Source organism: Triticum aestivum, chromosome 7A (assembly GCF_018294505.1).
Source record: "Triticum aestivum cultivar Chinese Spring chromosome 7A, IWGSC CS RefSeq v2.1, whole genome shotgun sequence".
NCBI lineage: Eukaryota > Viridiplantae > Streptophyta > Magnoliopsida > Poales > Poaceae > Triticum > Triticum aestivum.
In genome coordinates, this window is record NC_057812.1 from 461608593 (window position 1) to 461631188 (window position 22596).

The window sequence follows — 22596 nt, forward strand, 5'->3', positions numbered from 1 at the left end:
ATTACTCTGTTAGACGACTTCCCCGCCGAACCTTTTTTTTCAATGGTTCGTTCAAGCACTTACTACATATGCCGCGCCGAAGCCGCTGATTCTCCTTAACGGAGTCCGACAGCTGGGCACGAACATCTTTCAGTTCAACGCCCAGCTTGGTGTTGGCATCTTGGAGATCGTTCTTATCCCGCCTCACCTTTGTCAGCACCTTCTCACCAGCCTTCAGCTAGCGTAGGAGGTGTTGCTTTTCCTGATTCAATCCGGCGCCATCTGCAATTTCATTTGTCAGATTTGCACCCATGTCGTGCTTCGCAAAATGCTTATCTTTCGAAGAGTATATTACCAGAGGGGGTCTCCTTGGGCTCACTGCGGCGGCTAGTGCGGCCTCAAGTTGAGCTTTGCACTCTTCTAGCTCCTAGGACAGTAGGGAATTCTTTTCTATAAGAACCTGCATAAGAAATTATCCTTAAATCAGTTATTCTAACTGTTTCAAGTCCCGGGGGCTACTGGTATCTATATATAATTACCAAAATTTTCTTCCCCGTATGTCTTTTACATATTGCTCCGTGGCTCTGGCTAGACCATTTTGAGCGGCACGGAGGTACGCATCTCCCGACTTGAAGGCATCTAACGCCTCTTGGGAGAAACAAGCGTCGCGAAGAATTGTCCGGCGACGCCTGTGGTTCATGGCACTCCCCACCTCAGAGTTGGTGGCAGACAACCTGTCCACATCCTTCGATGGAGGAGCGCCCGGTGCGCGTCTTATGTTCGCCTCCGCCTCCGGACCAGGCTTTGGAGCCTGGCTAGTGGAGGCGCGATTGGCAGCCTCTCCGAATTTAGTCCGGCGAGGTCTCTTTATCCTGAAGAGAGCACGAGTGTTAATGTGCCTTGAAGGTGTAACACCTGGGATAAGGGGGCGCGCCATACCTTTGCGCTAACGTCTCGGTCCGGACTGCACCTCTTTTCTGCCCACGGGACCGTGCGGCCCCTCGTTGGCTTGTCGCAGCAGGTTCGGCCTCCCGTCTCAGAAACCTCCCCTGCAAAGCTCGGTTGTAATCAGGAAACTGAAAACACGAGGGGGCGGACCCCTATTCAGGGTATTGGAACTCCGATCTCAGTCACCTGGGAGGCCGGGATTAGCCCTGGGTAATCGGCCACCAAGGCGTTGTCCTTGCTCAATTGATGGAACACTCCATCAATCAGCTCCACCGATAAGTCCGGATCCTCTTGACAGTCCGGGTCGAGGGACCGTCCTGGGCCCTCGGGTTGTGGAGGAGGGTTGTTTATTTCTTTAATAGCCTTTCGCAGTTCCTGCGTTGAAGTCACTAGACTGAATACTTAACAATGGGGATGTAAAACGGATGGGCAAGATGCGACCACTTACCCAGCTTGGAGGATTGTACATAGAAAATCCACCCTTTCGGTCGACGCGGAGAAAATCCTACTCTTCCCCCTTGTACAAAGTGGACAAGGTCTTTGTTAGAGCCGCAGCCGAATCCGGCCCCTTACGGCCGTAGCGGGTGGTGTCGTCCTCCCCGTTGAAGTCCCACATGGGGTGGCCTCTATATTGTAGCGGCTGCACCCCTCGCATGATGCATGCGGCCATGACCCCGATCATGGTCAGTCCGGAATGAGCCAACAATCTTATCCGGCCCATCTGGTAAATAATGTCCTTGTCACTTTCCCTCTGAGGGCTCCGTGGACGCCAACTTAGGCGCTTCTTTAGTGGGGCACTGTCGAACTCAGGGAGGCCAATCCGGAAAGGATCCGACAGTAGGACGTCCTCTATGTAAAACCATTCCGAAGGCCAGTCCTCGGACGCCTTCTTTGGGGTTCCGGACAGATATCTGGTCCCGGCGATGCGCCATACTTCGGCTCCGCCCACTTGATACATTGACCCCTTCCGAGAACAGGGCACAAGGCAGAATAGCTCTTTCCACAGCCCGAAATGAGCCTCAACACCCAAAAACAGCTCGCACAGGGCTACGAAGCCCGCGATATGCAATACGGAGGCGGGCGTAAGATTATGTAGCTGGGGCCATAGTACTCCAGTAGCCCCTGGAGAAATGGATGGATTGGAAATCCGAGCCCTCTAATTAGATAAGGGACAAGGCATACCCGCTCTCCTTTGGAGGGATTGGGGGCACTCTCCGCTTGCTCTCCGCCATTATAGACGGCAAGATCGGCTCGAACCGGGACCATATAGGCCGGGGGAGAAATCCCTTGGCCTGGAGCGTCACTAGCTCGCTGTGAGGGATGGAGCATCTCTCCCAATATCCAGGCTGAGGGCTGGAGGGGCGAGGGGAGGAGTTGCGATGGCTGGACACGGTGGAATGGACCTTTGTCGGATGCGCTCTGATGAACACTCGCGAAGGGGAGAAGATGTGGTCTGGATCTAATTCCTCGTCCCCTTAAATGGGCGGTTCATTTACGCGGCTAAGGGTGTGGATGTAAAAACACTCAGACTTTTCATATTCATTTGACATGTGGGAGATGACCATTATTGGGCGTAGAAGCCAAGGAGTGCAACATTTACAAGAAACCGGACTTTATTCAACAGGTACATGGAATTTGGAGGGGAACCTGCCTTGCAATGCCGAAGACAATCTGCGCGCCGGACTCATCGTCATTGAAGCCTGGTTCGGGGGCTACTGAGGGTGTCCTAGATTAGGGGGTGTTCGGATAGCCGGACTATAACTTCAGTCGGACTCCTGGACTATGAAGATACAAGATTGAAGACTTCGTCCTGTGCCCGGGAGGGACTTTCCTTGGCGTGGAAGGCAAGCTTGGCGATGCGGATATGTAGATCTCCTACCATTGTAACCGACTCTATGTAACCCTAACACTATCCGGTGTCTATATAAACCGGAGGGTTTTAGTCCGTAGGACAACACATTCATACACAACAATCATACCATAGGCTAGCTTCTAGGGTTTAGCCTCTCTGATCTCGTGGTAGATCTACTCTTGTACTACCCATATCATCAATATTAATCAAGCAGGACGTAGGGTTTTACCTCCATCAAGAGGGCCCGAACCTGGGTAAAACTTCGTGTCCCTTGCCCCCTGTTACCATCTGGCCTAGATGCACAGTTCGGGACCCCCTACCCGAGATCCGTTGGTTTTGACACCGACAACGGTACTCTTTCGTATGTGCTCAACTTATTTATCACAGTAAGAAAATAGATCGCCACTACTTTACTCTCATTTCTTGTCCATCACTAACTTGCTAGTTGAAAGCAAACATTGGTTGCGAAGTTGCCTTTGTCCGGTTTACACTTTCAGATCCGCCATGGCACACTCAACACTATACTCCCAATGCTTATGGTTTTCCCCTTTTATATTCCGCACTAGTTAAATCACAGTAGACTAAATTTCAAAATTGGGTCAGTCGATTTTTCAGAGCTCACCAGAGTTCGCCGGTGCGAACGAAGGGGCTCGGGTGGGGACTTTGGTTGTGGGGGCGATGGTGGGGCCTCGCCGAATGAAGAAAACTCGACGCGGGTGGGGGCGGGGTGGGGGTGGGGGTGGCAGAGGAACACATGCTGTGGGGGCCAGTGGTCCAGCCGGCGGCCCGTGCGGTGTTCTGTATGGGAAGAATCAGAGACGAGGAAGAAGAAGGGTTAGTAGACGTAGGATCTTCATCCAACTACCTGAAATGGTCGACTGACCCAAATGACAAAAGTCACGCGACTTGCATGTAGACATGCCTTTATATTCAGTACCATCATCGTACCTGCTTGGCACTGCTCCTGAATCCATCAAGCTAAACAACGTGCCACTCATAATTCCAAACTTGTTGCTCAAGTACGAATCTGGTATGATGCTGATATTACTAAAACAGATAACATTTAATTGGTCAGCTAATGGTCCTACTTTACTTTCAAAAAAGCACGTGCACCACATATAGAGAGACAGTAGGGAGTTGCTTTCTTACTGCACTCTGGTTCATCATGTGTGGGCACTGCGCAACGAACATTTTATTATCCAAAATCTTATTGCTCTTCTTTAGCATGTTCCTCTTCCGTTCTTCTTTAATAAGTACTCTCTCCATTCCTAAATACAAGTCTTTGTATAGATTCCACCATGGACTACATATGGAGCAAAATGAGTGAATCTACACTCTAAAATGTATCTGGATACATCTGTATGTGATCCATAGTGGAAATCTCTACCAAGACTTATATTTTGGAATGGAGGGAGTATGATAGTAGTATAGTATGTTCCTTGTAGTGAAGATGAGTGGGGACATTTGCAGTGTAGAGGTCTATACAATCGGTTGGTATGGACACTTTGAAATCTTTGGGACTCTTTGATTCGTAGTATTTTGTAAACATGGGAATAGGATTTGTAGTGGCCTGCCCACTTGAATCCAATAAGAATAGCAAGGAAATGCGGGGAGCTGTGTCGCCTTTGAGAGTTACACTGATATTAACAGTACCGCACCTTCAGTTTAAGAGAGCTGGTATCCGAAGCCTTTCTAGCCGTACCGGCAATATTCGCACATATATTCCAGCAAGTTCCACTTTGCTGATTTTTCTCTGATGCTTAAGGTTTTCCCATTATATCTACACTATGATCTGTGTAGCTGCTTTGTGTCGCACTAGCAGCAGTCCACTCTTGAAGCTAAACATCACAATGACTTACAAAATTGGCACCAAGGCATTGAGTGCCATTCTGGATGCAATGAAACTCATACGCTCCCCACCTATTGATTTCTTGTTCAGAATATGATCCTAATGACTGCTCTAACCTCGAGGAGTCAAAGGCAGAAGGCCTGTCCTATTCACCCATCAAGGTGCCTGTTCTAATTTGGCAAGGTTTTATTGATTTCGCGTATCTTGCATATGTTGTCTTGCATTTCTTCTACTCTGTTGCACCGCCATCTGCTTAGGTTACTCATCATATATGTCGAGATGCCATGCCCATCCATTATCAATACATTTTCCATCTGTCATCATACCATGTTTTTTCACTCAAATGTTGTTCTTGTGCATCATACATCAAAAAGGAAGAGGGTGATTGCCGAACCTGAAGGAGCGCCAGCAAAGTCCTTGAAAAACGTGGTTGTGCCGGAGAAATCAGACATCATCCCACTTATATTGGTTGTACAACCAGTGACACAAAACGTAGGACCGACTCCAGCAGACTATACCCATACTTCACTGGCCACACCACTAGCCGCACCACACAGGACCTGCACTCCAGCAAAAGGTATGCCGATTTCAGTTGCCATAGCACTAGCCGTACCACAGAAAAATCCCACTCCAACAAAAAGTACAGCAAGTCCACCAGCCGAAGACCTATCGCAACTGCAGAGACGACCAATTCCTGCAGATTGGAACCCCATTCCAGTTGTTTCCAGTTTCAAAGACAATGTTTTTGAAAGTGCGTTATATCGACTAGAAGGGGGGTGAATAGGCGATTTTTATGGAAGTCTTCAGAACATGGGAGTTTTGAAGACAAACGATAAAATTGAACCTATTACCATGCAGCGGAAGGTAGACTACACTAGGCAAACCATAGTCAAGTATTCAATGAAGTGAAAGCACAAAGACTAATAGCAGCTAGGTAGTAGGGATCAGGTAGGAAGATATTGTGAAGCCAAACAGAACACGCGGTCACTCAGTGAAGACAAATGATAGAGCAAACATACAATGACTTCACAAGGAGTAACAGTAAGTAAAGTGAAGTGAAGATGAAACCCGTGACTCGTTGAAGACAATGATTTGTTGAACCAGTTCCAGTTGCTGTGACAACTGTACGTCTGGTTGGAGCGGCTAGGTATTTAAACCTTAGGACACACAGTCCCGGACACCCAGTCCTGAACACGCATCTCAGGACACCCAGTCCTCACCGTATTCTCCTTGAGCTAAGGTCACATAGACCTCGCCCAATCACTCTGGTAAGTCTTCAAGGTAGACTCCCAAACCTTCATAGACTTCGTTCACTGGCAATCCACAATGTCTCTTGGATGCTCAGAACGCGACGCCTAACCGGCTGGAGGATGCACAGTCCTCAAGTGTAATAAGTCTTCAGATCACATAGACAAGAAGACTTAAGTGATGCCCAATTCTCTCTGGCTCTGGTGGTTAGGGCTTTTATCCTCGCAAGGAATTCTCTCTCAAAGGCTTCGAGGTGGGTTGCTCTCAAACGACAAAAGCCGTGCTTTCAATCTGAGCAGCCAACCGTTTATGGTTGAAGGGGGTGGGCTATTTATAGCCACTTGGCAACCCGACCTGATTTGTCTGAAATGATGCTGGGTCACTAAGGAACTAACACGTGTCCCAACGGTCAGATTTCAAACTCACACGACAACTTTACTTGGGCTACAAGCAAAGCTGACTTGTCCGACTCTGGACAAGATTCGCTCTCATAGTCTTCACTCGAAGACATAGGTTTTTGGTTTAGGCATCACTTTAGTCATTCTGACTGGTTCTCTTGGACCCCACTTAACAGTACGGTAGTTCCTATGACTCAACACACAAAAAAAGAACTACGCAAGATCAAAGTCTTCGAGCTCCATAGGCTTCATATAGTGTCTTCTCTTGTCAAACTCTTCAATGTGAATATCTTCATATACCACCTTTGACTTCAATGTCTTCATACAGTTTTAGGGTCATCTCTGGTAGCAAAACCGAATCAATGAGGGACTTCTACCTGTGTTATCCTGCAATTCTCACAAACACATTAGTCCCTCAACTAGGTTTGTCGTCAATACTCCAAAACCAACTAGGGGTGGCACTAGATGCACTTACAATCTCCCCCTTTTTGGTGATTGATGACAAACTAGTTGAAGTTTTCAACGGGGAATATAATCTGTGAAATTGTAAAGGATAAGGAATTGTCTTCATAAGTTGCAAGGGCTCCCCCTGAAGATGTGCATATAAGTTAATTTGCTTTTGGAATGCAAATGCACATGGCAGGTTGTACTTGTGGAGATCCACTTCAACTTATGATGACAATCCACTATGCATGTGAAAGTATATGAAGATAATGACATGCATAATGGAAAATGGACGTCTGCAGAATGAGCTAAGTGCGGAATTTATTGTCGCACATGCGGAATTTATCTTCGCAAAACAAGGTGGCAAATAAGTAGCAGACGACCATCTAGTTTAAGTGTTACAACTCATAAGAACCAAATGTAGCAAAAATGAGAGTTGTAAGCACGAAGCAAAATATAAAGCACCCGCCCATATGGACCCGCTTGAAGACTATCAATCTCATATGCTTCTCCCCCTTTTGTGAGTAATGACCAAAAAGGTTTGAAGACATAGAGACTCTACTCGTTCCCATGAGGAGTAGGTGAAGTAGTAGGGTTGTTGGTGTTGTTTGGCGGTGCAGAAGAGCTTGGAGGTGCTGAAGGAGGTGGCGGTGAAGTAGCATCATCTTCTTCCTCAATAATTCTGGCAGTCACTGTGGCAGCAGATGAAGAGAACTCAGAGTCTTCAAGGGATGGAGTTCCTAGCAGCACAGCCCTTCGAGGAGGTGTGGAGTCAAACTTGAATCTCTCAGAGAAGCCATCCTCTTGAAGATCAGCTTCAGAACACATCATCGTGAGCCCTTCCCATGTGCGGTGACGGGTTTCATGGGCAACGAAAGCATTCTTGGTGGCAAGATTTCGAGTGCGATTAACATCCACCAAGAGGCTTTTCATCTGACGCTTCAGCCAGTCATGATGCCTATCCTATTTCTGATGTAGAGCCACAAGAAGCTCTCGGTCGTTGAGAACACGAGTGCGCTTCTTGGGTCTTGGAGCAGTGGCACTGTCAGTGGCTTCAGTGGAAGCAGGGTGTGGTGCATGTGTAGTGCCAGCCAAAGCATACACCCGAGAAACTGCTTCAACACCTTCAACGTTCTGAGTAAAACTCTGATGGTCTGCATTCTGAAGACTTAGAGGTTGCTTGGCAGGCTCGGAATATATGACTTCAGTAGACATGTCCACGTCAGGCAAGAAGATCCGATGGTTGCGGGCTGAGGGCTGATACGAGATGGCGGAGTGTAGCTTGATCAGCCGCATGACCCAAGGGGCATAGAACTTCAAACCAAACAGATCAATGCCTGATGCAGCAAGTTGGCGTATGAAGAAGTCCTGTGCAATGAAGCATTTGCCATGAAGTATATAGAAGACCAAAGTCTTCATTGCACCCTGAAGCTTGGCATTTGGAGAGTGCCCTTGGATAGGCCAGAGAGTTCGCCTAATGATGTGATAGATGGTTCTGGGCAGGTACTCAAGGTCTTCAACGAAGAACTCTATGGGATACGCAGCATCTTGGGGCAATGGCTTCATCATGCTGAGCATTTGACTCATATCAGGTTCTGGCCGCTGAAAGATGCTCTCAATAGCTTCAGCATGCAGCTGATAGCCTTGCTCGAAGAGATCGCCAGGAGTGGGCAAGCCAGTGAGCTCAATGATGTCAAATGCATTGGCTTTGTGATGAACGTTGCCAGTCATCCACTCCAGGACCCAAGTCTTCGGATCTCTGATGTACCCTTTGATGTGAAGTGTGGCATAGAATTGTAGCAGCAGCTCTTCATTCCAATGCTCTTCAGCAGTAACAAACTGCAGCAGACCCACTTGCTTGAAGCAATCCAACGCTTCCTCTAGACAGGGCAGACCAGCTATAGCTTCAACGTCAAGGCGCTTATGTGGGAAGATGCGACCTTGGTTGTAAAGAATGCAAGAGTAATAGCTTCGCTGAGGATAGCTCCAGAACCAATCAGATGATATCCTTTCCCTTTAGTAGGGGTTCCTGGAGCTATTGAAGAATGTGTTGCCTGCCCTGAAGCCATTGATGTTGAAGGAGCAAGGTGCTGATGCAGGACCTGGAAACCTTGGCAGTCTTGGGATTGGCTTCTGGACCTGAGGCCTGTGCTCAACATGATACTTGAATAGGGGACCGGCGGCAGACTCAGGAACAGAAGTGGCGGGATCAGTGGCTTCCCTGTCTTCTGAAGCTTTTGCTTGGGAGGGCTCCACATTAGCTTCATTGTTGGTTGTGGTACTTCTTCTTCTGCGGCTGATGCAGCCGGAATGTCTTCAGCAGAGACTTGAGGCCTTGGACCTTTGCGAAGCCTGCGTAACACAGACGACGCCTGTGGAGTTGGAGTGGGCTGGGCCTCATAGTCTTATTCCTCTTGTGGGCGATCTGCCCATGAAGCATCATGTGCAATTGGCGTCAGTGGACGACCAATGCTGATAAGTTTGCTGTTTTCAAACTGAGGAAGGACTGCATCATCTTCTACATTATCATGATGACCAATGTCTTCAGCAGCGATGGGATCAGCTGCTGGAATGTCTTCAGCTTCAGGAGCCTCTGTGGAAGCAGGCTCATGAACTGTCAGTTGACGTTCTGCGTCAGGATGAACCATAGAAATGGGTTCAACTATCAAGGGCTCTGTGGGAGCAGCCCGAGCTTTCTTGGTCTTTCTCTTTTTCTTGGTGGGGCAGTAGGAGAGGCTTCAGAGTGTTTCCTCTTCCTGGCTTCAGCTTCAGCAGTTCTTGACTTCTTGAGCTCTGAAGCTGTTGACCGGCTTTTTGGCTTCGAGCCAGTCAGTCTAGTTGGGAAGACAATCGGAACTACTTCTTGCCTTGGTGCATCAGGTTCAGCCGTAGCAGGCTTCTTCTTCTTCTTCTTTGCGGCCATCCTGGGGTCGATGCCAGGACGCCCAAGTGCCTTGCGCTTCTCAGCCTCATTATAGGCTTTCACACATCTGTCAGCCAAAGTCTTCATGCGCTCACGCGAACCCTGAGCTTCTGCATGCTTCTTCACAAAGGCTTCCTTGAGCTCGTGCATCATTGTCTTGAAGTTCTTCACTTCTTGCACGCTGAGCTTGGCCATATGCTTCTTGAACTGAGCCTTTTCATAGTAAATCTTCTGCTTCAGTTCAACAATGCGCTGGGCAATAGCAAGTTCTGAAGCAATGGAGCCTTGGAAGGCGACACTGAGGCCAATGGGTAGCTGCAGATCTTCAAAGCTGATGTTTGGCATGTCAAACCACTCGTCAATGAAGTTGTGGATGATGGTGACATCAAAGAGAGGCAGATCATTGAAGATTTCTGCTTCTTCTTTGCTCTTGATGAGTTGCTCAAGAGCGTCATCTGCAAGATCTTCATCACTTGATAGATCAATGTCATCAATTTGCAGAATGGCAGCAGCTGTTAGCTCTTTGCCAGTGTGAGACAGAGGCATCTTGGCCTTCTGGGGCTTGGAGACGCGTGATAAGTCTTCAGACTGCACACTATCTTCAGGAGGTGCAGTTGCCAATGGCTTCGCCCTTGAGATTTTTGGTGAAGAGGCCGGCGTTGAAGCTTTTGGCTTCTTCAACTGCTTTGGCTTCGGCACTGCAGGCATGTCATCAGACTCAGTGTCAGCTGCAGGCTCATTCACTGCAGTCCCTTGAACCAAGATGTAGGTGATGAGGCCTTCAAGGTTGGTGAAAGGACCGATGACATTGGGTTCTGCATGTCATGTGCCATCTGCCCTTGCAGATGAGGGACCAGGGTTGAAGTCTAACCCAAAAGTCTTCTTGTTCTGCTTCGCTGAGTTCTGAGCAAACTGGAAGTTGCACTTGAACAGATTGTCTTCACGACACCATAGCAGTGATGAAGAGTGTGCATCAGCAGGCTGTGGTCCACGGACCATGCATGGATAGAAGCCTTGAGCAATGGCTTCATCTCTGGACCTGGGTAGAAGATTCTTGAATAGGATGTCTCCCCACGATCTCTTGATGGCGTTTTTCTCAGCATACTCCTGGGTCACAAATCTGTATTTGAACCATTGTTCTGCCCAATATCTTCGAATCCATTGGATTCGGGTCTTGCGCTGACTGTAATCCTCTTTAGGATATGTCTTGTACATTTCTAAGAGTTCATCTGGAAGATCTCTGGAGGTCTCACCATGACACTTTCTGCCACCCTTTCTTGTTGCTTTCTCTGAAGCCATAAACTTTAACTTGAAAGGCTTCAAGATGTTCAAAGGCTTCAAAGGTTTTCGTTTGCTGGACCAACAGGAACTGGCTTCGGGAGAATTTATGTGATGCTGTAAGAATTCACACTGAGAATTGCTAGCTAGAGTGGGAGATGAGGCCGAGCAGTTCACTCTTCCGTGCCCTAACTTGGCGACAGAGGACACCTACGGCGACGGCGGAGAGGACGATGTCCGCGGTCGGCGTGAAGACGGCGTCGGAGAGGTTGCGGCACCGAAGCGCTTCGTCGCCGGCGTCGTCGAGAGCTAGCTGTGGTGCTAGGGTTCGTGCGAAGGTGGAAGAAGAGATAATGACCGCTGTGAGTGTGTATTTATAGGCACAGGGGCGGCACTGTGCTATTACACAGGTGCCCCTAGCGATTCGCATCTGAGGAACACGTGGCCATTATGCGGAATTTTGGGGTTTGTTCCACGTCCCACGCACTCCTGGATTGTCGGGTGGTCGCTCCTACTTCTCCGGATTTCATGTGGAGGAATGAGCATTGAAAATGGACTTAATGGTTGTCTCTATATCTTCTGCTGACAAGGACGCAGAGAAGACATTCGACAGTTTCAATAGAATGCATATGACTTGGAGAGATAGAAAGCATAGAGAGGTTAGGGTCCGATCACATTCACTTAGTTCAAAAGATTCAACATGAAGACATAGCTATAAGTGAATGCTATAGAGGACAGAACACTAGTATATATGTATATATCTATAATCAACATAGTGAAGATAATCATGAAAATATGTTGAGATCGAAGCCAAACCAAATGTGAAGACATTGCAAGGTAACGCCATGAGTGAAACACTTCAAAATAGAACGTTTGGTGGTGGCGTTACCCACCGTATAGGAAGTATTAGACCCAGACACGGCGCGCAATTATCGTGGTGCTCCGAAGTCAAATTCCACATTAATGTATTCACACTTAGATTGTATGTCTTCATTGATTGAAGATATACTTTACTTTGTGTGTTGCACATCTAAGTCATCAATATGCATAAGGGTTAGAATGTGTGCCTGACAACGGGACATTTGAGGATTCCAGGATATTTAGCTCACACCGTAACTTGCAAAACCTCTTCTCATCCAAGGGCTTGGTGAAGATATCTGCCAATTGCTCTTCAGTGTTGACATGTATGATATCAATGTCTTCCTTCACAACATGATCTCTGAGAAAGTGATGACGAATTTCAATGTGATTTGTCTTCGAGTGCTGAACTGAGTTGTTAGCAATCTTGATGGCGCTTTCGTTGTCGCCGTAAAGTGGCACTTGCTTCAGATGAATGCCATAGTCCTTGAGTGTTTGCTTCATCCACAGAAGCTAAGCGCAGCAAGATCCAGCAGCAATGTATTCAAATTCAGCAGTGGAGAGAGATACACCGTTCTGCTTCTTTGAAGACCAACATACAAGTGATCGTCCCAGAAAGTGACATGTGCCTGATGTAGACTTGCGATCGACTTTGTCACTAGCATAATCAGCATCCGAGAATCCAACCATATCAAATTCTGAGCCCTTTGGATACCATAATCCTAGAGTTGGGGTGTGAGCCAAATATCGAAGAATTCGCTTCACAGCTAAGTCATGCGACTCCTTTGGTGCCGCTTGAAATCGAGCACACATGCAAACACTAAGCATAATATCTGGCCTAGATGCACATAGATAAAGTAAAGAACCAATCATGGAGCGGTATACCTTTTGATCGAACTCTTTACCATTGTCGTCAGGACCCAGATGATGTTTGGCTGGCATTGGTGTTGTGAAGCCTTTGCAGTCTTGCATACCGAACTTCTTCAGGCAATCTTTGAGATACTTCTCTTGAGATATGAACATGCCATTGCGTTGTTGTCGTATTTGAAGACCGAGGAAGAACTTTAGCTCTCCCATCATAGACATCTGATATTGCTCTTGCATCATATATCCAAACTCTTCATTGTACTTCTGATTGGTAAAGCCAAAGATAATGTCATCCACATATATTTGGCACACAAACAGTTCACCATCATATGTCTTCGTGAAAAGAGTGGGGTCTAGGGAACCAGGTATGAAGCCTTTGCTCTTCAGGAAGTATTTGAGTGTGTCATACTAGGCCCGAGGGGCTTGTTTGAGGCCATACAGTGCCTTGTTGAGCTTGTATACCATGTCAGGATGTTTTGGATCTTCAAAGCCAGGCGGTTGTGCAACATACACTTCTTCTTCAATCTTGCCATTGAGAAAGGCACTCTTCACATCCATTTGATATAGAAGTATGTTATGATGATTTGCATAGGCCAGCAGTATGCGTATGGCTTCAAGTCTAGCCACAAGAGCAAATGTTTCATCGAAGTCAATGCCTTCCACTTGAGTATATCCTTGAGCAACGAGGCGAGCTTTGTTTCTGACAACTTGACCATGCTCATCTTGCTTTTTGCGGTATATCCATTTGGTGCCTATTATATTGTGCTTCCGTGGATCAGGATGCTTAACCAGTTCCCATACATTATTCAGCTCAAACTGTTGAAGCTCTTCTTGCATAGCTTGAATCCATTCAGGTTCCATGAAGGCTTCTTTAACTTTCTTGGGTTCTGCTATTGAGACGAATGCGAAGTGCCCACAGAAATTTGCTAGCTGAGTTGCCCTTGAACAAGTGAGTGGACCAGGTGCATTGATGCTATCAATTATTCTTTCAATCTGCACTTCATTGGCAACGCGAGGATGTACAGGGCGAAGACTTTGCTCTTGCTGTTCATTGTCGTTGTTGGAAGGAATGTCTTCAGGCTGAGCATTGTCTTCATGTTGATCAGGTACTGAGATGATAAGTTCTTCTTCAGGATGAGCTTCAGAAGGTATAATTTCTCTAGTTCCCATTAGCTTGATTGATTCACTGGATGGAACTTCAACTACCACATTTGGCAGTTGCTCTCTTTGTGAACCGTTGGTCTCATCAAACCGCACATCCACTGTTTCAACCACTTTATAATGAAAGAGATTGAAGACTCTGTAGGAGTGTGAATCCTTTCCATATCCAATCATAAAACCCTCATGTGCTTTTGGTGCAAACTTTGAGGTGTGATGTGGGTCCTTGATCCAGCACCTTGCGCCAAATACTCTGAAGTAACTGACATTTGGCTTCTTGCCAGTAAGGAGCTCATAAGATGTCTTATTCAGTAGCTTGTGAAGATAAACACGATTGATCGTATGCCATGCAGTATCAATGGCTTCGGGCCAGAATTTTCTTGGGGTCTTGTATTCATCTAGCATCGTTCTGGCCATCTCAATTAGTGTTTTGTTCTTGCATTCGACGACGCCATTTTGCTGTGGCATGTATGGGGCTGAGAATTCATGTGTGATGCCCAAGGTATCAAGATATGTATCAAGGCCAGTGTTCTTGAATTCAGTGCCATTGTCACTTCTGATGTGCTTTATCTTAGCGCCATAATTGTTCATAGCTCGATTGGCGAAGCGTCTGAAGACATCCTGCACTTCAGTCTTGTAAAGGATTATGTGCACCCAAGTATATCTAGAATAATCATCAACAATAATGAAGCTGAAAGTGCAACTATCCCTAGGTGGTTTTGGTAATTCATAACAACATATAGCTCATTGAGCTAATGCTATTCCAAGATGACTATTTCAGGAAAGCTCAATGATTGGCATGGCATGGATGTGAAAGTGGAACCCTCAAAATGCTAAGGACAAAGGATTGGCTCAAGCTCAAAAGCTCAAGACTCTTCATTTTATATTTTAGTGATCCAAGATCACATTGAGTCTTTAGGAAAAGCCAATACTATCAAGGAGGGATGAGGTGTTGCTTAATGAGCCTCTTGCTTCATGTGCTTAGTGATATGCTCCAAAACCCTCAACTACTTTCCCATATCCACATATGACCTAAACCCTAAGCCAAACTCGGTCCTACCGATTCTTTCTATCCGGCGCCACCGAGTTTCACTTGTCATAAGCCACTGCCAAACCCTAGCAATTCGGTTCTACCGATAGGGATCTCGGTCTGGGATTGCAAACTCTCTGTTTCCTTTTCATAACTTTTCAGTCTCACCGAAAGAGCGGATCGGTCCCACCGAGATTGCAATGTAAATTCAGTGTTTCCTTTTTGTAACTTTTCGGTCTCACCGAAAGAGCAAATCCATCCCACCGAGTTTGCCTGACCAACTCTCTGGTTAGCTAATTGCCAAAATTGGTCTCACCGAGTATGTGTAATCGGTGTCACCGAGATTACGTTATGCCCAAACCCTAACCATATCGGTCCTACCGAGTTGCATGTCAGTCCCACCGAAGATCTCTAACGGTCACTAGGTTTACCTTTTCGGTCCGACCGAGTTTGTTGATTCGGTCCCACCGAGATTGGAAAACTGTGTGTAACGGTTGGATTTTGTGTGGAGGCTATATATACCCCTCCACCTCCTCTTCATTCGTGGAGAGAGCCATCAAAACACATACACAATTCCAACTCATATGTTCTGAGAGAGAACCACCTACTCATGTGTTGAGACCAAGATATTCCATTCCTACCATATGAATCTTGATCTCTAGCCTTCCCCAAGTTGCTTTCCACTCAAATCTTCTTTCCACAAAATCCAAATCCTATGAGAGAGAGTTGAGTGTTGGGGAGACTATCATTTGAAGCACAAGAGCAAGGAGTTCATTACCTACACACCATTTGTTACTTCTTGGAGAGTGGTGTCTCCTAGATTGGCTAGGTGTCACTTGGGAGCCTCCGACAAGATTGTGGAGTTGAACCAAGGAGTTTGTAAGGGCAAGGAGATCGCCTACTTCGTGAAGATCTACGCTAGTGAGGCAAGTCCTTCGTGGGCGATGGCCATGATGGGATAGACAAGGTTGCTTCTTCGTGGACCCTTTGTGGGTGGTTGCTTCTTCGTGGACCCTTCGTGGGTGGAGCCCTCCATGGACTCGCGCAACCATTACCCTTCGTGGGTGGAGCCCTCCGTGGACTCGCGCAACCGTTACCCTTTGTGGGTTGAAGTCTCCATCAACGTGGATGTAGGATAGCACCACCTATCCGAACCACGGGAAAAACATCCGTGTCTCCAATTGCGTTTGAATTCTCCAAACCCTTCCCTTTACATTCTTGCAAGTTGCATTCTTTACTTTCTGCTACCAATATACTCTTTGCATGCTTGCTTGAATTGTGTGATGATTGCTTGACTTGTCCTACAATAGCTAAAATCTGCCAAGAACTAAAATTGGGAAAAGGTTAAGTTTTTATTTGGTCAAGTAGTCTAATCACCCCCCCTCTAGACATACTTTCGATCCTACAGAAGCCATAGAGGCAAGCAGTAGTAGTAAGAATTGAGTAATGAGTGGGACCAAAAAGATCCATGTGAAGCAGTTCGAAGGGTCGAGTTGTGGTCATGATTGTCTACGAGGGATGTTTGGCCCTCGTCATCTTCCCTGCTTCACAGGCACCGCATAAGTGGTCTTTCTTGAACTTGATGCCCTCGATGCCTATGACATGCTTCTTCTTTGCAAGGGTGTGGAGGTTCCTCATGCCAGCATGTCCAAGCCTCCGATGCCAGAGCCAGCATTCTGAAGCCTTTGCTAGAAGACATACTGCAAGCTGTGGTCCTGCTGAGAAGTCTACCACGTACAAATCATCTTTTTGATACCCTTCAAACACTAGAGACTTGTCAGATTCCATTAGTACAAGGCAACGATATTTTCCAAACATTACGATCATGTTCAAATCGCAAAGCATTGAGACAGACATTAAGTTGAAGCCAAGGGATTCAACAAGCATGACTTTATCCATGTGTTGATCCCTTGAGATTGCAACTCTACCTAGACCCAATACCTTACTTTTACCAGTGTCAGCAAATGTGATGTGGCTCTTGTCGGATGGACGTAAGGTTGAGTCCATAAGAAGACTTCTTTTGCCAGTCATGTGATTTGTACACCCACTATCAATAATCCATTCTGAAGACGCTGGTGTCGTACCCTACAGTGCAGTTAGGGGGATAGGCTTCACCAAGAGCATTGTGAAGCAAAAACATTTGACGAACCAGTGGGTTATGAAAGCTTAGATCCAGGTTAGGACTAATAGGGAGAGTAGCAAGCGATTCAGGTACGAAGTACATAGTAAGACCATTTGGGCATTTGATCTTGTGCCCTACAAGATGTTTAAGGTCCCCAGCAATAGCGTCAGACGATTTTGGTTTTCTGCTGGAGACCTTTCCCTGCAAAAGAGAGTTAAGCTTTCTTAGCCACCCACATCAAGGGTGGCTTAGAAGCAATAAGTCTAAGTGCAGCATCTGAGAATTTTGGCTTTGAAGCCCTAGCAAACAGTCTTGTAGGCGGACAATATTACTCATAAGAATAAGCAGAATAGTTCTTGGTCTTATGAACATGGTGTTTTGATGAACCGCTCTCATATTCATATGCCTGAGTATGATTTCCCTGCAAAAAATTTGCGTTAGTGCGACTCAGGTGAGTCCTCTGTCTGTATGAAGCCTTTGGACCGTATGAAGCCTTTGGTCTGAGGTTTGTCTTCTTCACGTGAGGTGTCATGAAGACATTCACAGGAAGATTTTCCAGACACCTTTTCGGAACCCAGATCTTCTTCATAGGCGTTCCATTCCTGCAGTTAGTACCAATGTACCTGGCAAACACTTCACCATTCTGATTCTTAAACAGTATATAGTTTGCATCAAAGGATTCATCAATGATAATGGGGTTAGCACAAGTGAAGCCAGTTAGATTGGATGGATCTGCTGAAGGTTCCTTTGCAGCATCCCACATGGTTTTGGGGTACTGCTCAGGTTTCCAGTAAGAGCCATCTGCATTCATTTTCCTTACGAACCCAACACCCTCTTTCCTAGGGTTTCGGTTCAGAATCTGCTTTTTGAGGACATCACATAGTGTCTGATGCCCTTGAAGACTTTTGTACATCCCTGTTTCAAGCAATGTATTCAACTAGCATTCTGATCAGCAATAGCGGTGGTATCCTCAGCAGAGGGGTTAGTTACCACATCAACAATTGAAGATATTGCAACAGCAGTAGCAGTAGAACATTCAGCAACAGAAGTAGCATTATCACACTCGATGCATTTAAGACATGGTGGTTCAAATCCTTCCTGAGCGGGACTGATCTGTTTGGCGCGAAGTGACTCATTTTTCGTTTGAAGATCTTCATGAACCGCTCTCAATTTCTCAAGATGTTGCTTCCTTTGAAGATAATCATAGGAAAGCTTTTCATGAGTTGTTGAGAGAGTTTCATGACGACTTTCAAGTTCCTGATACTTAACGTGAAGATTTTTTATGTCTTCAATTAAGGATTCCGATCGAGTCATTTCAGCACCTAACAGATCATCGCTTCTGTCTAACAGTTTTTGAATATGTTCCATAGCTTTCTGTTGTTCAGTTGCAATTTTAGCAAGTGTTTTGTAGCTAGGTTTTGAACCACAATCAGAGTCATCGTCACTAGATGTTTGATAGTGAGTAGTGTGTGTGTTTACCTTGGCACCGCGTGCCATGAAGCAGTAGGTAGAAGTGGAGTAGTCCTTGTCATTTGCATCAGTGTCGGTGATGAATTCATTGTCTTCAGTGTTGAAGATGGACTTGGCAACGTATGCTGTAGCCAGACTTGCGACGCCTGAGTCGGATTCCTCCTCAGACTCCACCTCCGCCTCCTCAGAAGCAGACTCCTCCTCTGAATCCATTTCCTTGCCAAAAAACTCACGTGCCTTGCCAGATAAACTCTTCTTGTGTGATGAAGACTTTGAGGAAGACTTGGAAGAAGACTTTGAGTATTTCTTCTTCTTCTTCTTGTCGTCAGAGTCATATTCCTTGCTCTTCTTCTTCTTTTTGTTAACATTGTCCCACTGTGGACACTCAGAGATGAAGTGGCCAAGTTTCTTGCACTTGTGACATGTTTTCCTCTTGTAGTCATGAGCAGGAGCTTCATCATTCCTTGAACTTGATCGGGAAGACTTTCTGAAGCCTTTCTTCTTGGTGAATTTTTGGAACTTCTTGACAAGCATAGCAAGTTCCCTTCCAATGTCTTCAGGGTCATCAGAACTGCTGTCAGATTCTTCTTCAGATGAGGAGACAGCTTTTGCCTTCAAGGCACGAGTTCGCCCATAGTTTGGACCGTAGATATCTCTTTTCTCCGAAAGCTGAAACTCATGTGTGTTGAGCCTCTCAAGTATGTCAGAAGGATTGAGTGTCTTGAAATCAGGACGTTCTTGAATCATCAGGGCCAGGATGTCAAACGAACTATCATGTGATCTCAGCAGCGTCTTGACGACTTTGTGTTTGGTAATCTCAGTGGCGCCGAGGGCTTGAACCTGATTTGTGATGTCAGTGAGTCGGTCAAATGTGTGCTGGACATTCTCATTGTCATTTCGCTTGAAGCGATTGAAGAGGTTGCGAAGGACACTGATTCTCTGATCTCTCTGGGTTGAGATGCCTTCATTGACCTTGGAGAGCTAGTCCCAGACCATCTTGGATGTCTTCAAAGCACTCACACGGCCATACTGTCCTTTGGTCAGATGACCACAGATGATATTCTTGGCAGTAGAGTCCAATTGAACGAATTTCTTGACATCAGCAGCAGTGACACCTTCTCCAGCCTTGGGAACGCCGTTCTCGACAACATACCATAGGTCGACGTCAATGGCCTCAAGATGCATGCGCATCTTATTCTTCCAGTAGGGATATTCAGTTCCATCGAAGACGGGGCATGCACCGGAGACTTTAATTATCCCTGCAGTCGACATAGCTAAAACTCCAGGTGGTTAAACCGAATCACACGGAACAAGGGAGCACCCTGCTCTGATACCAATTGAAAGTGCGTTATATCGACTAGAGGGGGGTGAATAGGCGATTTTTATGAAAGTCTTCAGAACATGGGACTTTTGAAGACAAACGATAAAATTGAACCTATTACCATGCAGCGGAAGGTAGACTACACTAGGCAAACCATAGTTAAGTATTCAATGAAGTGAAAGCACAAAGACTAATAGCAGCTAGGTAGTAGGGATCAGGTAGGAAGATATTGTGAAGCCAAACAGAACACGCGGTCACTCAGTGAAGACAAATGATAGAGCAAACATACAATGACTTCACAAGGAGTAACAGTAAGTAAAGTGAAGTGAAGATGAAACCAGAGACTCGTTGAAGACAATGATTTGTTGAACCAGTTCCAGTTGCTGTGACAACTGTACGTCTGGTTGGAGTGGCTAGGTATTTAAACCTTAGGACACACAGTCCCGGACACCCAGTCCTGAACACGCAGCTCAGGACACCCAGTCCTCACCGTATTCTCCTTGAGCTAAGGTCACATAGACCTCGCCCAATCACTCTGGTAAGTCTTCAAGGTAGACTCCCAAACCTTCACAGACTTCGTTCACTGGCAATCCACAATGTCTCTTGGATGCTCAGAACGCGACGCCTAACCGGCTGGAGGATGCACAGTCCTCAAGTGTAATAAGTCTTCAGATCACACAGACAAGAAGACTTAAGTGATGCCCAATTCTCTCTGGCTCTGGTGGTTAGGGCTTTTATCCTCGCAAGGAATTCTCTCTCAAAGGCTTCAAGGTGGGTTGCTCTCAAACGACAAAAGCCGTGCTTTCAATCTGAGCAGCCAACCGTTTATGGTTGAAGGGGGTGGGCTATTTATAGCCACTTGGCAACCTGACCTGATTTGTCCAAAATGACGCTGGGTCACTAAGGAACTGACACGTGTCCCAACGGTCAGATTTCAAACTCACACGGCAACTTTACTTGGGCTACAAGCAAAGCTGACTTGTCCGACTCTGGACAAGATTCGCTCTCATAGTCTTCACTCAAAGACATAGGTTTTTGGTTTAGGCATCACTTTAGTCATTCTGACTGGTTCTCTTGGACCCCACTTAACAGTACGGTGGTTCCTATGACTCAACACACAAAAAAAGAACTACGAAAGATCTAAGTCTTCGAGCTCCATAGGCTTCATATAGAGTCTTCTCTTGTCATAGTCTTCAATGTGAATATCTTCATATACCACCTTTGACTTCAATGTCTTCATACAGTTTTAGGGGTCATCTCTGGTAGTAAAACCGAATCAATGAGGGACTTCTACCTGTGTTATCCTGCAATTCTCACAAACACATTAGTCCCTCAACTAGGTTTGTCGTCAATACTCCAAAACCAACTAGGGGTGGCACTAGATGCACTTACAGTTTTCAATGTTGTTAGGGACTACGTGCATATATTCCCATCGTGGGAAGATTATAGTGAAGACAAACACCATTTTCACATCTTCCTGTCCCACAGACATGTAAGTGCTATTATTCATGGTGATTATTTTCCTGTTTTCTACTGACTGAACACATCAATGATTTACATTACATTGTTGTAAGTAGGCGAGGGTCAATCTGGATAGTCATGACGAGCAAAGCTTGCTTGCGCTTTTCAAGGAAGCATTGCAGTAGTATTAGTGTTACCTGAGGAAATCACACTTTGATGGCAAGTCTATAAACGAATTTCTGGTAAAGTCTCCTATGCTAAATTTAGAAGACATTGAATGGAAAAACCTTGTTATGCACTGATCTCGTTCCGAGGATGAGGTACTGTCTATGATACCGCATGACAATTTGATCTTCTAATTTTCCGCATGTGCCTTACAGATCTTTTTTGCAGGAAATCTACTCGAAAAAGAATTCTGGTTTGAAAAGAATGACAAGATATCGCAAATATGTTGCCCGCTGCTTTGCTCTTATTAGTACATGTTGTCTTGTATCACTGTACTTGCATACATACCTGGTTCATTATGTGACAGCAGTATGCACGATAGCTTGCTTATCAATTGTTCGCTCCAAATTATCTGATCTGTATGAATGGTTACATTAGTGTAGAATATATCCAATGCCAATGAAATTTTTTAGCTCTGCATTGTTCTTGTAAGTACTTGTTGTCCTTTATCAGTGTCCTTATATTGACAGGTAGTTGTTCATGTACCATCACTCTGCAAATTATTTTCCTTTTCCCTCCATTTTCTACACATAAGATCTATATTTATTCTTAGCATAAGGTTGGATAACACCGATGGTACTGAAGAAGTTTAGCTCTACATTGCTCTTGGCTATACCTTTTGCCTGTATCGCTGTACTTACATTTATAGCTACTTGGTTATGTAGCATCACTCTTCATCTTATCTTAAATATTCTCCATTTTTTATATTATTTACTCTTCACCAAATGTAGAATTAAGGAAATGCTTATGAAGAAGATTCTGTGGTAAACTTCTTGAATTGCCCCCCCCCATCAGCATGGACAAGGGCTTTATAGAGCCTGCCTTCACCAATAATGTAAGTTTGTCCTTCTCAAGCCTTCAAACTTTGTTGTGTATATTTGGTTACGCATGACTACAACAATTGTTTATTTTTGGTGTTTGCATTAAATTGCATGTTTAAAGTTTATTATGTAGTTCATAAACAAAAGTTTGTCCTTATCAATTTAAGTTTTCAGTTGTACAACCAAGTTCCTTCTTCATACCATGTAAATTCAACTATATAGAGCATGTATACTTCTTTTGCACTGCATGTGTGCTTCTGTTCTTGATCCGTAATCCAGTGGTGTGGTGAACCTACCCACTACAGCACAATGTCATATTCTGCAATGTCTTAACTATGAATAAT